This window comes from Agelaius phoeniceus, chromosome 1, assembly GCF_051311805.1.
Source record: "Agelaius phoeniceus isolate bAgePho1 chromosome 1, bAgePho1.hap1, whole genome shotgun sequence".
NCBI lineage: Eukaryota > Metazoa > Chordata > Aves > Passeriformes > Icteridae > Agelaius > Agelaius phoeniceus.
This window is the reverse complement of record NC_135265.1, coordinates 142,794,918-142,810,781: the sequence shown is the minus strand read 5'-3', so window position 1 is coordinate 142,810,781 and position 15,864 is coordinate 142,794,918. Positions and strand designations below refer to the sequence as shown.

At 45.9% G+C, this 15,864-nt stretch overlaps 1 protein-coding gene across 7 annotated transcripts in view; it reads right to left on the bottom strand.

Annotated features, from left to right (window-relative positions):
* The window catches only part of ZHX2 (zinc fingers and homeoboxes 2), a 75,524-nt gene that overhangs the window by 34,312 nt on the left and 25,348 nt on the right, over positions 1–15,864 (bottom strand). For 5 of the 7 annotated variants that reach the window (XM_077188607.1, XM_077188615.1, XM_077188621.1 and 2 more), the window contains exon 2: positions 8,400–8,461. The gene's annotated coding sequence lies outside the window, so the exon portion shown is untranslated. Of the gene's footprint in view, positions 1–8,395; positions 8,462–15,864 lie in introns of all 7 variants that reach the window. The other 2 variants (XM_077188624.1, XM_077188619.1) reach the window with 2 other exon arrangements.

Below are 15,864 nucleotides of genomic sequence, written 5' to 3'. Positions count from 1 at the left end.
TTCCAATCTCTCTCCTTTCAATTCACTGAACTCTATTCTATCCCTTGATATTCTTGCTTATCAGGCAGACATGGAAACAGCAGTGCACCTTTGAAATCCACTGGGAGCAGTGAAGAGGAAAGCTAGCAAAGCCTGGTTTAGCTTTAAGGGGAGGGGATGAGGGTTTAAGTGAGGGGAGCAGATCCCAGGCTTGGTTAGATGGGGATTTGTGACAGACCACAGACTTGCAATGCAAGGTGTGTACATGGATCCCAAATCACAAAAAAAAAAAAAAAAACAAACCCAAAACAAAAACCCCACAAGCCTTGGGCTTCATTTTGGTGGAGTCCTTGTTACTGCAGTATCTATGAGCACTCACTTGGGCAAGATGTGCCCTTTGCTCCCACACAGGGCTTTCTGCCACCTTGGATCCACCTTTATCCTCAAGGGAGGGAAAGTCAGACATGCCTTAGTGCCTTTCACACCTCTCCAGACTACGTGCAAGTCCCAAATTACTGTAAATTGAAAATCTGTATAGCACATTGCACCTATAGAGGGAGGCTGAGTAGATGATGCTGAGCTGAGGACCTGACAGGTAAACTCTCTCACAGCAGTCTGTGTTCACTGTAGAGCATTTATTTCCCCTCATAAATCACATTTCAGCTTTTCCAATCCAACTCCTTTGCACATCTACCCAGACAGAAATACAGGCTCCCACCTTCTACTTTTTTCCCCTCCTGATTTCCCTCCTGGGGAGCAGCTTTCCAGACCTGCCACCCATCCCAGCACTTGAGAGCATTATCCACCAAGGACTCCCCCAAATCTCTCAGCACCAGTCCTGCTCCACCACACAGACTCCTGGCAGAGCCATCCCTCCCCAACAGCCCACAGCTCCCCTCTGCTCAGGGACAGGGACAGCAGAGCTGGCCTGACCTTCCTGGCTCCCCCATCTGCTGCCCTGTCAGTATTTTCACTATCAGCCACACATAACCTGGGGCCATTTCTCTTAGCACGTAGCCCAAGCAGGATTGCTATTCTGCAGCACTTGTCTCTGTATCCTTTGCAAAATTGGGCCATTTGATGAAAATTTCAGGTAGAAATGTTATTTCTGTACCTTCTTACAACAATTCCTATTTCAGCTACTTACCCCACTGCCTTTTGACATTTATAAGCATCACTGCTCAGACCTCTACCCTTGCCAGTCACCTTCAACCAAACCCTTCCCACCTCCTCCCAAGGAATAGCTCCACAAGTTCCCTTTGGTCAGGGCGTTTGGTTCAAAGCTCTCAGCCCCCTTGTCCCCCTGAGGTAGCCTGATCACATCTGCTAACAGAGCAGTACTCACCTCCTCCACTCCCCTGGTAATGCCAGCTTCATCCATCTGCTTGTCAGCTTCCCCCACAACAGCCACTGCCTGTCCCCACCCATGCGGCCCCTCCAGCATGGCAGGAGCTCCCACCATCCCACTGCAAGCCCAATGGAGACCCACACTTGCTATGAAAACATGAAAATTTGGGTTTTGCAGTGTGTCAGGTGCTTGGTGGTAGAAAATAAAAAGGATTTCTTCCCAGACCTCTCAGAAAGCAGCAGCTGAAACAGGTGGCTGCAAGCATGTGCTGCTCTGTGGCTGTCACCATCCACCAGAGACCCTGCCTCCATCACAGCTCCTGCCATTTCCTGGGATCACCTTTGGATTAGATGAGGTTGCCATCAGTTAGCAGAGGGATTCAAAAAGACATGCAAGAACTTAGCAAGAAGTATGGGATGCAACTCAAGAAGGATTTTTTAAAGAACTGCCTAACACACCCATAGTACTTGCTGTATTACTGCAGCAATAATATAATCACTCTAGTTTTGGTCATGACAACACACCTTCAGTGTAAACAGCAAGGAAAGCCTTAATTCTGTTCCTGGCTTGCTGGAACAGTTTAGACAAGTCTTTAGCACCTTAGTTTACATGCCTGGGGACTGGTTTTGTATATCCTTCTGAGCTGTTAAATCCCAGATGCCCAGCTGTGAGCAATGTGTAGCAGAGATTTGCTGTGCTGCTTTGGAAGGGCCACCTGACACTGTGTGACCAGAGCAGTGTGATGAGCAAGGACCTTCTGCAGCCTGGAACACTGTTATGGACCACTACAGAAATTGTACAGGTCATCTTTGGTCAGGGTGGCATTCCCCTTGTCCACTTTTCCCCCATCTAGTTTATGGCTCAGAGTCAAATGGGAGAGACAGACAATTCTGAGGGCTATGCTTGTGATCTGCCTCAAACATCTGTCCAAAAGCAGGGTGAAACATCTCTGCAAATGGTGCAGTCTTCCAACTGATGCTGGAAGTGGTTAGACAGCTACTGTAGAATAAACACTTAACTTATAGGCAGCTGGGGTGAAACACATCCTAATCCATCTCTCCAGGTTTACTTGCACTCATTTATAAAATGGGGTAACAGCAGCATCCCAGAATCTCAGAGTGAGAGGCTGAGCTCATGGATCCCTGGGTCTGGGCCAGCCACCACATATGGTACATGATGGAGGTACAAACAGCCTCAGACCCACCTGCACAAGTCACAACCCTCAACACCCTGCCCTTGCCCTCAGGAAATAAAGGTGTTACCTTCCAAATAAGGTTTCAGTACAATATTAAGGAATGTGATGTGAATAGAGACGAAGTGTGCAATACTGAAGTTAATTCCTATTTCACAGGAAATAGGGGCTGGAAGGGAATCCCATGAGAGCAACACATTTATTTCATTATTATATCACAGACGACATTAAGCATCCACTGAGTCCCTCAAGGCAGAATTCTTGCATAAAAAGCATCCTCATTTACCAAGTATGATAGAACCTGCAACTGTTCTATAAATAAAGGTTATTTACAAAGAGCTGTTAAATATTTATTTTTCTCTGGAGACTGAGTTCTCTGTTCATTTGTCTCCGCTGAAGAATCATTTGGTATCAGGGAGCAGAGGAGCTCACCTAAAAAAAGACTAGGAATCTGTCCAGAGCCTGATCCGGACACAGCACCAGCCTCCTCCACAAGCTGGCAAGGAAAAGCATCCAACCTGACACAGAGGGAACACGAAGCAAACAAAACAGGAATGAGCTCATTGGGGAGGCAGAGGTAGAAGAAGGAACACCAGTGATACAGCAGTGATTAATAAATGCTATCACACTGCTTCGTCCTTACAGGGCTGCCTTGGCACTGCACATTGAAAGAAGTGACAACCTTCAATTGTGAAGAGTAACTGCAGATTTGCATTACATTTGCTTTGTGTCTTAGGAACAAGAATACATCTCTCACAACCAATAAATTAGTGATTTTTTACTTGGGTGTTTTTATTTTTTTAATTTTCTGAAGCTGACAGATCAGGGTGGGGGACACATGACACAGGCTCAACCAAAAAAACCCATGGCTCTGGAATAGACTTCACTGCTAACCCTTTGTAGTAGTAACTGTAATAGTTCTTACTCCAGCTTGCCAAAAGCTGTTTTAATTAAATATTAAAAAGCTATTTGTTAAAATAACGTTTCCATAGCAACTAGAGAAAGCTAAAATACCCTGGTGCTTCTGACTCACAGCATATTAATCAACCAGCAGCTATTATATAATGAGCACCTCCCTGCAAGCACCAGCAGGAGCCACGGCACCGAGTGCCTGAATGCAGAGCTGGACTCTGCTCTGTGTTTGCTGCCTGCTCCCAGCACAGACCTGGGGAGTTACCTGGGCTCAGCCCAGCAATCACATGCCCAAACATTCTGGGGAAGCCATGCTGGAGTCCCCAGGGTCAGTATGTCCCTGTGGGGCACAGAGGGGGTGGCACTGGGCAAGGGGAAGCTCTGGTGAGGGTCACACAGACAGTGGCCCCCACGGGCCTGCAGCAGTGAGGGGCTGAGGTGGCTCCTTCCCAGCAAGCCCCAACCACCTACCTCCAGTGCTTGTCTTGCAAATGCAGTGCTCATACCACATCTATTTCTCTAATTTATTTAATTTTTTTAACATGATTTGAATTATTTTTTTGTAGCAAGCACCTTCCTACTATTAGGCCAACTGTGCAAAACTGAGTAAGTGATTAAATCTTGCAGGGACAAACAAGCTCTGCTGCTCAACCAGAAAAGCTTATTTCACAGATTCAAGAAACAAAACAAAACAAAGAACAGCAAACAACCACTCCCCCCTCACATCTAATGCCCCCAAAAGATGAAAAAACCCTTCTATTCTCTATCCATGTAGCACAACAATGGCAGCCTCAGCCACCCAGCAGGTAAAGCTGCCTGACCTGGCTGCTGCTGGCCCTTGCTGCCAGCCTTTGGGAGGCTTTGCCCCAGGACACAGCTTGTGTTAGAGCAGGGCAGTGTCCCCCAGTGCCTTGTCCATAGGAGCATCACCACATGGTCTGAAGGGATGGGAACAACTGCAAAGGGAGTTGAGCAGTTGAGGCCAGAGCAATATTACCTCAGGGGAAGAGTACTGGGATGGAGAAGTGCAGGTACACTGATCAGATGGAGCTGGAAACCACTTTTCTCCTCCTCAGTGACTCAATTTTTGCTTTTAAGCCCCCTTCCTCTTTTCTTTCCAATGGAAGAGAAATATCTAACCACGCAGTTATTAGCCAAAAGGAATGTAATGAATATTACAGCATCTGTATGCCAGCTTTGGTTTCCTGCTGCTTTGTTTGGGTGTCACAGACTGTGGCTATGACAACCACAAGCAGTTATTGGACTGATGTCATTTGTGACATCATACTTAATGGAAAAGAAAAGGAAGAAGAGACAGTATCAAAAATAAGAAGAATGGAGCAAGATCCCAAAGGACCACCACACTGGGGCTGCTGGAGAGCCAGGGAGAAGCAATCCCATCCTTACCAAAGCCCAGGCAGCACTCAGCTCTGGGGAAAACCTGCCCTGGGCTGTGATAGGAACTGCAGATTTGCAGTTACATGAATGAAATCCTCTCACCCCTTCTCATCTTGGAGCTGTAATGGAGGCTTTTGGCTGAGCCTCATCTCCCCTGACTAAATTTCTCCTGCTCTCCAACCAACTTCTCCTCCACATCTTCCTCCTTCAGTTACAACAGTATTCCTCTCCTTTTAAAAAATAAAACAATCTGTCCAAAATTTCCAGACAGTTGCCTGATCAAGCACTGGGAGAATGAGCGTTGGTTTTGTGAGGAGTGCACTGTCTGGAGAGGTGGCTTTGCTGGTGACAAGTACAAGTGACAAAAATTTCAGGGCTGCCACACCTACAGCCCCATCTCTTGCCCCCTGTAAGAGCAAGGAGGTAGCACCACTGTTGGATTTGGCAAAGCAGTTTCTGTACACAGTTCTGGCATCCCTAACACACTGTTGTCATTTTATCTGCAGAAAATGCTTCCAAATTCACTGTTCAAGCTCCAAGAAACAAAAATAACCCCAAATTAATCTAAATCTCATCTGATAAGAGAACAGTTTACTGCAACAAGTATATTTTTTTGAAGTCACACATCCAGAAGCCTTGACATTAAGTGAGTTAATTTTTCCAAGCTACTACTGCCCAAAGGACACTTTCTCTGTCCTCCTGCTCCCCCACCAGACCTGCTGTGCCTTTGTAGTCCAACACTGCGGCCTGCCCTGGGCATCCTGTGACCTGCAGGATCTCACCAACCTGTCCTGACACAGGGCATCCTGGGGAGGGAGAGCAGCCACAGAACCACCTGAGGATGCTTCTCCCCAAGCACCTACAGCCTGGAGGGACCCTCCCCTGCATCCTCCCAGGGCTTGGTTCCCCACCAAGAGATGGCTCTGCCATCTCTGCAGAGAACAAAAGTTCATCAGCTGAATTCTGCCCATAATAAAGTGGGTATTGCTTTTAAACAGCAGGACAGAGATGCTGCCTTACAAAGGGATGGTGAATTAAAGCCTCATGGGTGAAGCAACCACCACTCACAGCTTGCTCCTAACTGTCCCCAGGCACACTGGAAGTGTCAGGAGCTTCCCAAACCTTACCTAACAGCTCATAACACATCTCTTGGTCAAGGCCCCTCTGCAAGGATGTCAGTCAGAGCCACCCCAAGCCCCTGTTGACACCCACACTGCCACCCCTCACCGGGCACAGGCACCTCTGGGAGCAGCCACTGACAAGATTCAGCTCCAGCTGCTGGCAGTCAAACAGAGAAAGGGAAATGACAAGAAAGCCTCTTTTTCCTTCTCTCCATCAGTTCTCTCATAGAACAACTGAAAGATTTTGCAGGGCAATACTGCAAGAGGACAGAGAGAGCAGACACAGAAGAGCCAAATTCTTCTAGCCCTGGGTTTTCCTGAGCTTCTGAGCAGGAGGGAAGTTTCTCAGTCAGCACTGTCCCACTGCAGCTACCTCATGCTCCCCAGCTCCTGTCATGCAGCCACAAGAGAAGACAGGCAAATGGGAACTTCCAGTCTCCTTTCACTGCTGAGCTGTGACTGGGTCTTGCTGCAGTAATTTCACAGCCATCTGAGATCCTACACCAGCTGCCTGGGGAGCTTCCAAGGAGGCCACTCTTGGCTTTATCTCTCATCCTCTTAACACAGCTATCATGTATCAGAGGCACCTGTGGATTACATGCCTGTATCAGCACTGCTGTTTTACTTTGATTTAATGACACAGACAACATCTATGTGGCACCAGCAAGTCCTTCTCTGAGGAACAGGTCCCCATGCTCAAGCCCTTTGTGGAACCAACCACCACAGGGGTGCATTGGGATGAAGATTCATTAGGAACTGAGAAAACGATTCCCAGATTTCAACACTGCTTACCTAACAGAAAAACAATTGAGCTTTGGTTCTGAGATGAGCAAAGGGCTTTTCTAAGCTGTGGATATACTTTGGATATATACAAAGCACACTTCTGCTGATTTTTTTTTCACTTAAATTAGTATCTATTCATCACTATGAAGCCAACACAGCTGTAAAGAAACAGAGGCCAGAGCCCACCCTGTGCAATGCTTTGTACGTGACTCACAAAAAATAAGCCCCACAGCTCAATTAGCAGGTCTTGTGTGGCAGTCTAAACACCAAGGAGTTAGAAGAAAACATTTGTGATTCAAAGAAAGAATATGAACCGTGGACCTTACTGAGGGAGATCAATACAAAACACTGTCATCATTTCACAGCCCTTTTTTCTCCAGTTACTGCACTCATTGACAGTAACCTTGATAAAGGGCTGAAAGAAGGATTAAATTTTTTTGCTTACCAGTCTCTGAATGCTTGATAGGTGTTTATTAGGGAATTTTCACCACATCTTTACCAAACAGAGATGGACTCAGTTTTTCTCCTTTAACAAAACTAGCCCTTTCTTTTTCAAACTGATTTCAATTTGGGGTTTTATTCTGCTCTAGCCCAAATAGATTTTTGTTGTTGTAACAGAAAACAGGCTTAAGCCAGTGAAATTAAAATAGAAACAAAACTCTGCTGATGTCCAAGTAACCACAGATTGCCATCACCACAGAACAGGGTAAAAACAGGAGTTGAGCTGATTATAAAAGCCTCAAAAAAACCCCTAAAAAACCCCTTATTCTACCCTCTGCTAATAAAATTTACTTACAGAAAGCAAAGAAGTCCAGAACAACAGCATCCAAATTTCAGCCCTGTTATCAAACCTCAGAGCAGCTGCCTCAGGAGCCCACACTGTGCCAGGCACACAGCCAAAGGCTCCAACCAGGCTTTCCTGAGGTTCCTTTAGAACAGCACTGGCTGGCCCACCTGGAGAGCTGCAGAGTAGCCACAGCTGCTGGAAATCCCAGCCCACACCCTCCAGCAATGCATAGGGAAGGGTTGTAGGGCAGCTGCTCTTCAAATATACATTTTCAATTGTTTTTTTTTTTTTTTTTAAATATATATATAGAAGCTCCTGGCTAAGGTGCTTTGAAGCAAGTGTGCAGGTGTCTCTTGTGATATAAAACCTCCTTCAAAGCTATTTTATCACATCAGGGAACACCCAAATATTGGATAGTTTCCTGTTGTGATGACAAGGCTGTGGTGCTGTCCATACACACAAAAACATCACAGCCAATCTGTGCTCTTTTTCCATTGCAAATGATGCAAGCTCACTTCCCAAGGAATGCCTCAACTCTTCAGCAAGATTCTGTCTTTCCATAGTTGGTAAAGCTTGAAAACAACAAACAAGCTTCAGATGGTGCTAATGGTCCATTCTGCTAACCATATTCTGAATTAAATGCATTCATGTGGTTTATATCTGTAGTGAGATAATTATTCAGCCTATGTGGTAATGCAATGCTGACTTTATTTTGTGGGCTGCAAAGAGGTGCCAAAGGCACTCAACTAGTTCCAAAAGACTGGATTTGCTTGCTGTAAACATTTCTTGAAATGTCTTTAAAAGAAAAAAAATTAGAAGATTCTCCTTCTCTTTGGGCAAGCTTGGATTTCTCATGTAAAGGAAAATAAACCTACTTACTCACAGCACTTGATTTCTTACATCCTGGGAATCCCTCTGAAGATGAACAGTACTTCTGATACCTACAAAAGTAGAAAAAAACATGTAAGTCAGGGAGAAAAAGAAAAGAGAATAGCAGCCATCCCTTCTCCTTTACAACTGGTAATTTAATTTTTTCACCACACCAGGAATGCCATCAGGAATTCCAGCAATTCCCTTTTTCACTGACCACCACTGACAAGCAATTTGAAAGATTTGGTCCTCCAGCCCCTTTACAGTAACATAATGAACCTTGGGAGCCTGTCAGGAGAAAAAAAAATCTACATTTCTTAGGCCAAGCAGACAGTGGAGAGTGCTCACACTGATATCCTGAGATACCACCACTGTGGTTTGCACTGGAAATACCCACAAAACATCTGCTGCAGCTGCCATGCTCCAAACAAACTCTTTGGCTACTGGGAACTTCTACAAAATGCCATCAAAATTGTCCTTCTCCTCCTTAAAGGGACTCACCTGCTGTCTCCCAAAGCTAAAGTAGGCTTTCCTCATTTTTGCTTTATTTTTTTTCCTCCTAAGAAAACAGGAAAGGAAGGTTTCGCTTCAGCAGCTGCAAGAGCAGAACTGAATAGAAAAATATTCCCCTTTGGCAGTGGCTGTACACACACCTAAGAAACACAGTGCCTGCAGGTCTGCAAGAATGGTTAAAGAGATAATAAACAGCCAAGGGACTGCTCTGAGTAAAAGAAATACAAACAGAAAACCACCTCACAAGCCCCCCAGGAAAAGAGGCAGAAGCTTATTGATTGCCTCAGTAGGACTGTGAGCACAAGCTGCACTTTCAGCTCAAGCTGAAATATTTGGGTTTGAAACTCCAGCCTCCTGTTATCTGGCCCGAGGAAGGTCGGCTGACAAACCCAAAAGAAACCACCTGGAGTCTTTTGCTGCTTCCCAGCAGGTTAGGTTGGTATTTTTTTGGATCTTTTCAAAGGAAGATATGACTTGATTTCCTGAAAGAGCACGCTGGCTACTGGAGGAGCTGGGAAGCCAGAAGCTATTACACAACCATAACCATATTTTAGGAGCTTAGGCTAGAAAAAGCTGCATGTTTATTCACAGATAAAAGGGAAACTGCTTCCCGCTTCGCTCCATCTAGGAGTAAGGCAAAAACTGCTAGTTTCACTGAATTGTAAAAGAGAAATAAAACACATGGGATAGCTGCAGATTTTGTGCAGCTATTTATACCTCCAACACTTTGGGACCCAGCAGGCCACCTTCTGCTGCTCTTCCTCCCTCTTTTGGGTCAAATTCTCCATTCTCACGTGGTAGGCTTACGATGAAGATGTTTCTGTATTTAATGGGTTTAGTCCAGTCATATTTTACTAAAACTGCTATCTAAAATTCTGCCTTTTCAGTGCTCTGTCCAACACACAAAAGTGACCCTACAGCTTCCCAACAGAACTAAATCCAAACCTGTGAATAAAACACTTCTAAAGAACAAGGAAATCACCTAGAGTCCAACACAGCCCTGTCCTTCCCCGATCTCAAACCTCTGCCTAGAATGTTAAGTAAGATAAATATGTCTGTGTATGGTGCTGTTGCTTGTTGGGACTGTATATTGACCCTCACAATTTTTGGTACTTCTCCTAAAGACCCTGCTGGTGAAGCTTCTGCAAGGATCTTCTCCACTTTTGGAAGCATAAAGCAGAAAGAAATCTTCATCCAATCCCTTGCTGTTGTAATCATCCTGCACAATCCTCTTCAGAAAGTATACAAAAAGTTTCTGCCCCTTGTGGCTATGAGAATATGATTTGGGTTTAATATAACAGCCCAGAAACAAGTTGGTAATATGTGTGTGTATATATATACACACACACATACATATTTCAGATCTAACTATTTCACACTTCTGGGAGATCTGCTACTGCTTTTGAATGTTTGGAGTTAGGCAACAGTGAAATGAAGGAGTCACAAACATGTTTGATATAGAAACACCAACTTTTTCAACAGGTAGGTAATTACTATTGAAAACTCTTGCCTGAGTTTGCTTGTCTTGAGCATCCCTGCTGTGGGCAGCTCTTGAGCAGCCTCCCTTGGGGACATGCTTACTCCAAGGCAGCACAAGGCAGGAGAAGCAGCTTTCCTTGCCATGAAAACACCACTTTGCTGGAATGCATCACAATGCTGGGATCAGGCAAAATCAGACCAGACCTCCCCACTGCACAGGAGGCATTCATACAGCCATCACCATTTCACCCACATGAGCTGTGCCACACCAACACCCACAGAGCAATGGACAAGAGCTGGGGAGATCTGTATCTGCTGGCTCCCATGTGCTGTCATGGTGAGTACATGTACAGAACAGTCAATGGTGCTTTCTGAGTTACCACACACACTCCTGGTTGACAGGAATTGCCTGTTTGTGTGTTTACGTGGCCCACAGCATGCAGTGAGTAACTCCAGCTATCCCAGCCAATCTTCATTCTCTGCACACTGAGCAAGAGACTCAGCCACCAGCTGCTTCATCATTCTAGACTCTTTCCAAAAAAACATCTCATGGCAAAACAAAAGAAAATAAACAAAACAGCTTTTACGTACTTTATAAACAGCAGCACTCCACATGGTTTCTGCAACCCAAACACTACAGCACAAACCACCTGAAAATGGGATTATTTTGCTTTATTCACCATGGAGTTTTTTACAAAAAAAAAGAGATTGTCGAGATATCTTCAGAGAGCTAAAAGGCAAATCTTGAGCTGCTGTTAGACAGGGAAGAGAAATAATGGTACTTTTTAGATGCTTGACAGAAAAGTTCCTTTGAGACTCTCTCAACCTACAGAAACTATCAATTTTGCAAAAGCGTATTTTACAGAGAGAAACTGAATTGGGAGCCCTGAAAGCACCTGCTTTCCCAAGCTGTTCTTGAGATGAAGGAAAATAAACCCCACATTCCTCTCGATTTCTGTTCCTGAAGATGCAATTGGGTGCTTTAAATCCTGGGGTCAGCCCAAAGCATCCCCATGGAACAGGTCGTGCCAACTCTCCACAGCTCCACCAGCTCAGGTGTTCCCCCACAGCACTGCTGATCCATCAAATGCCCTGACTGCCCCAAAGCCCCAAACTGGTGGTACAGGCAATAGGTCAGGAAAAACCTTCACTAAGCTAAGTGCCCAGGATGCTGCTTTCCTTTGCTGCTGGCTCAGCAAGGCAGGAATACAGCAAGGATGCATTCCCAGGATGCAGGGTGGGGCACTGGCAGCCACCCACCACGTCCCTGCTCCTCACTCCCTGGTGTTTGTATCATACTAGGCATTTATTAACTTTTCAGTGTAGCTTACACCTCTATTTCCCTAAAAAACACCATGATCAAAATTACCACCTTAGCAATGTGAATTACTCCTAACAGCAGACTAGCAATGCTGCTATGGAATTAAGCATGCACAGCTGTGCTGGAAATGGGGGGTTTGCAGCCTCTCGACTGCAGACTGTTATTACAGCATGATTAGCAGATACAAATGTTCTTGAAAGTCATCTCTCTCCACACACTGAAAATCAGAGTTATCCCAGCAGATCCCAAGAGCCCCAACAGCTCCTGGCTGCTGGTTCAGTCCTTGTTAAGCATTCACCAAACCTGGCAGAGTGCAGCACCATGGACTAACATGCTCATGAGCCTCCTTGCCTTCAACACCTTTTCCTAAAGCTACTAAAATAAACCCATCCCTGCCCCCATCCCTACAACAGACAAAATACAACTAGAAGTCTACATCAAAACCTTAAATATGCAGTGAAAAAACCACTAAAAAACCCCCAAAGTGCTCTGAGGTCTCTGAGTAAGTGCACACACAGTGCAGACAGTGATGCTTGGACAAACCACAGGGTATCTCCCACAGCACTCCATCCCCAGAGGTCCTGTTCCTGTCCCACTTGGCACTCAGCTGTCCTTCTCCAGCCTTTGGAATAAAGTTTAAGAAGAGAGGGGTATTTCCACCCCACACCAGCTGCCGCTGGCAGCCCCTGAGCTTCCCTGGAAAACCACCAGAGCTGACCTGGAAAACACAGAGCAGGAGGCCCCTCCCAGGAGTCATGTTCTGCACCTCATTGGTGTGATGACCACTCACACAAAGTCCTTATCCACGCTGCACAATTTTCAGGGATCTGTGAGCAGAAGCTGTCCCAGTTAGTCAATCCAAGGCTGCACCATGCTGCAGCTCTCCAGCCTTAGGTTCCCCAGGTGAATTTCTATAAGCTACAGGAACAGACCAAACTCCTCTTTGTAATGCCTTCTGATATTACTAGCTGCTTTTGAAAAGATTACAAAGCATAAAAATAAGCAAAGAGAAAACAACAGCAAAATAAAGAGTAAATAAGATCAAAAACCAAATTAGCTGTCTTAAAAAAAAAAAAGGGAAAATTTCATAGTTTTAGGCACATTTTCACTGTGCAGCACTGTCCCAGAAACTATTCCTCCCCTCTGAGAGATTTAGTAGATTTCAGAAAACATGTTCCTCTCTGCCAGGTTGAAACTGATCTCACATTCCTCTAGGGAGAAGCAGATGGCTGAGCCAGGCAGCCTGGGCAGCCACGGAGGCCACCTTTGCCTGAGTGCCACCCCAGGGGACTGCCCAGTCCCTGGGATCCAGGCTGCTCGGGGCCAGGCTGTGCCATGCACAGTTCTGCTGAAGCTGGTGGCAAGTGCTGTGCTGCTGGCACCAGCTGCAGCTGGCCTTGGCTACAAGGTGAGACAGGGGCTGGCAAGGGTCCTGGCCTGGCTTCCCTGGCACTGAACGGACAGACAGACAGACAGTCATCCTGCCACTTCTCATCTCAGTGCCCTCTTGAAAAATTTGCACATGAACAACAACATTAACCCCACAGCCCCAGCATGGGCAGGTGACCACACACTTCCTCCCCAAGCTCCTACAGCCTTTCTGCACCTCCCTTTCCAATGCTAAGGCTGGTTCATGGGGAACCAGGCCCTGAACCAGAATGAAAGAGAATGGGAAAGCACTGCTCAAAGCTGATTATATTTGCTTTAAAACACATCCCCCAGTTGCAGATGTCAGCACAGAGAAAGGTAGAAAGAAAGAAGGGCTTTCTTTCCTATCTCCTTAACTGTTCCTAACTTCCTTCAACAAATCAAAGTGTTTTCTTGAAGGGTGAGAAATTTCAGTCTCATACTATTTTAAATTGGCAGCAAGGGGTTTAGAGCAAGGAGAAGAATGTTTGATTGCATAAGAAAATTCAGCCAGAGAGAGAAAGTGATGTCCTGTAGGGTTCTGGCTATGAAAAAGTTCATTATTGGTTTATTTGGCTTTTAGTAAGGCTAAACTATTTCACATTATTCCTCTTAACCCTTGCATTTCAGACTGTCACCCTCTGGTTAGTTACCTGCATGCCCATAGTAATGAAGGTATTGGAATGTTGCAAATCAGTTGTCAGACCCCTCCTCTGCCAGGGCCATGACTGAGAACTGTTTTCCAACACAGTGGTTGCTGGACTGTTGTTGGACACTTTTTCTGCCCAACATATGTACAGCAATAACTTTTTATTTTTAAACAACCAAGCTGTGGACTGTTAACCTGCTAATTAATTTTCAACACCATGGGATGTCCCCTTATATAGTCACAGAATCGTTTATGTTGGAAAGAACCTTTATGCCAAGTCAACCACTAAACCACGTCCCTAAGTACCCATCTACATGTCTTTTAAATACCTCCAGGCATGGTGACTTCCCTGGACAGCCTCTTTCAGTGCCTGACCACCCTTTCTGTGAAAAACTGTTTTTTAATATCCAATCTAAATCTCCCCTAGTGCAGCTTGAGGCCACTTCCTCTCATCCTGTCACTGTTACCTGGGAGAAGAGACCAACCCCAGCTGGCTGCAGCCTCCTTTCAGGGAGTTGTAGGCAGTGACAAGGTCTCCCTGAGCCTCCTTTTCTCCAGGCTAAACACCCCCAGCTCCCTCAGCTGCTCCTCACCTGACTTGGGCTCCAGACCCTTCCCCAGCCCCATTGTCCTTCTCTGGACAATCTCCAGCACCCTCAATGTCTTTCTTCAAGCTGAGGGGCTCAGAACTGGACACAGCACTCGAGGTGTGGCCTCACCAGTGCTGAGTACAAGGGGACAATCCCTGCCCTGGTCCTGCTGGCCACACTATCTGATCCAGGCCAGGATGCCATTGGCCTTTTTGGCCACCTGGGAACACACTGGCTCATGTTCAGCCACTGTCACCCTGCACCCCCAGGTCCTTTTCCTCTGGGCAACCTTCCAGCCACTCTTCCCCATGCCTGCAATGTTGCAGTCCCTGTGTTCAGATCCATCCAGGTGCCATACATGGAGATATTTCCATTTGATGGAGATACATGGTGTAAGTTGTACACTGGGGACAGAGCCAAAAATCACAGACTCCTTTCACTACCCACCAAATACCCAAGCTCATAACAACAGCAGTGTTCAGAGCAGGAAAAACCAAAGAGAGAACTGAAGCAAACACAACAGACAAACATGCTACCCCACATCAGTTCCCATGATCTAAATGGATGTGCCACTTTGGGAAAGACAGGGGTCATCATCTGAGGCTGCCTGGAAGAGCAGGCAGGTGGGGAAAGGGTTGTGAGCAGCAAAACATCAGCACAACTTCACATATGGCTAATGCTAGACTGCAGCCAGAAACATCACCAGCTATTGTCACTGCTCAGATCCACTGTCAGAGTGACACAATTCAAGGCCTCCCAGTATGACTGTTAGGTCTGGCCTGGTCTCTCCAGTTTCAGCCTGATTTCCTCACCACATGACAGAGCCCAGCAGCAATCAGTCTTTTCCCTTGCTCTTTATTCATTCCCTCTTTTGTTTCACTCAACCCTCAAGCTGAAAAGAAAAAAAAAAGGGGAAAAACCAAGACTGATCAAGACCAGACAGTGACTAGATTTTGTTGCCATAAAAATAAATGCAAGAGGAAGGGGTTTCCCTTTTTCCAGCTGTTTAGACCATTCCTACTTTTGGCTGTAAAGCACCGATGTATTTGCAAATTCCTGCCAAACATAGCACTCATTGGTGCAAAAGTGGTGCAAGAAACTAGATGAGCACAGGATATAAACATAAAGCAAAATATCACTTTGCTCCTCTCAAATAATTGTGTTTGTGCTTCATTTGCTCATGAAGACCAGCACTGTTAGGTGTTATTGAGTATCTTCTTCTCAGTAAGAGCATCCATGTCCCTCTACCTGGAAAGCTCAGTGAGAGGTACCTGGGTCAGCTACAAGTAATCACAGAGCCACAAACAGACCACAGGAAAGGTTGCCCAGGGTCCCTTATATTCCTTCTAGGAATAGAGGTTCCTGCTAGGTCCTGAGCTTCAGCTGCTCTCCTCTGCAAACTCCTGGAGGTCCTGTTTGATGGGAGCATCTCCCAGGGCATGTTCCTGCCTGCTGCACTTCTCCCAGCTGCACAGCCCCAGCCCTGTCTCTTCAGTATCCCCATGCTCCAGTAAA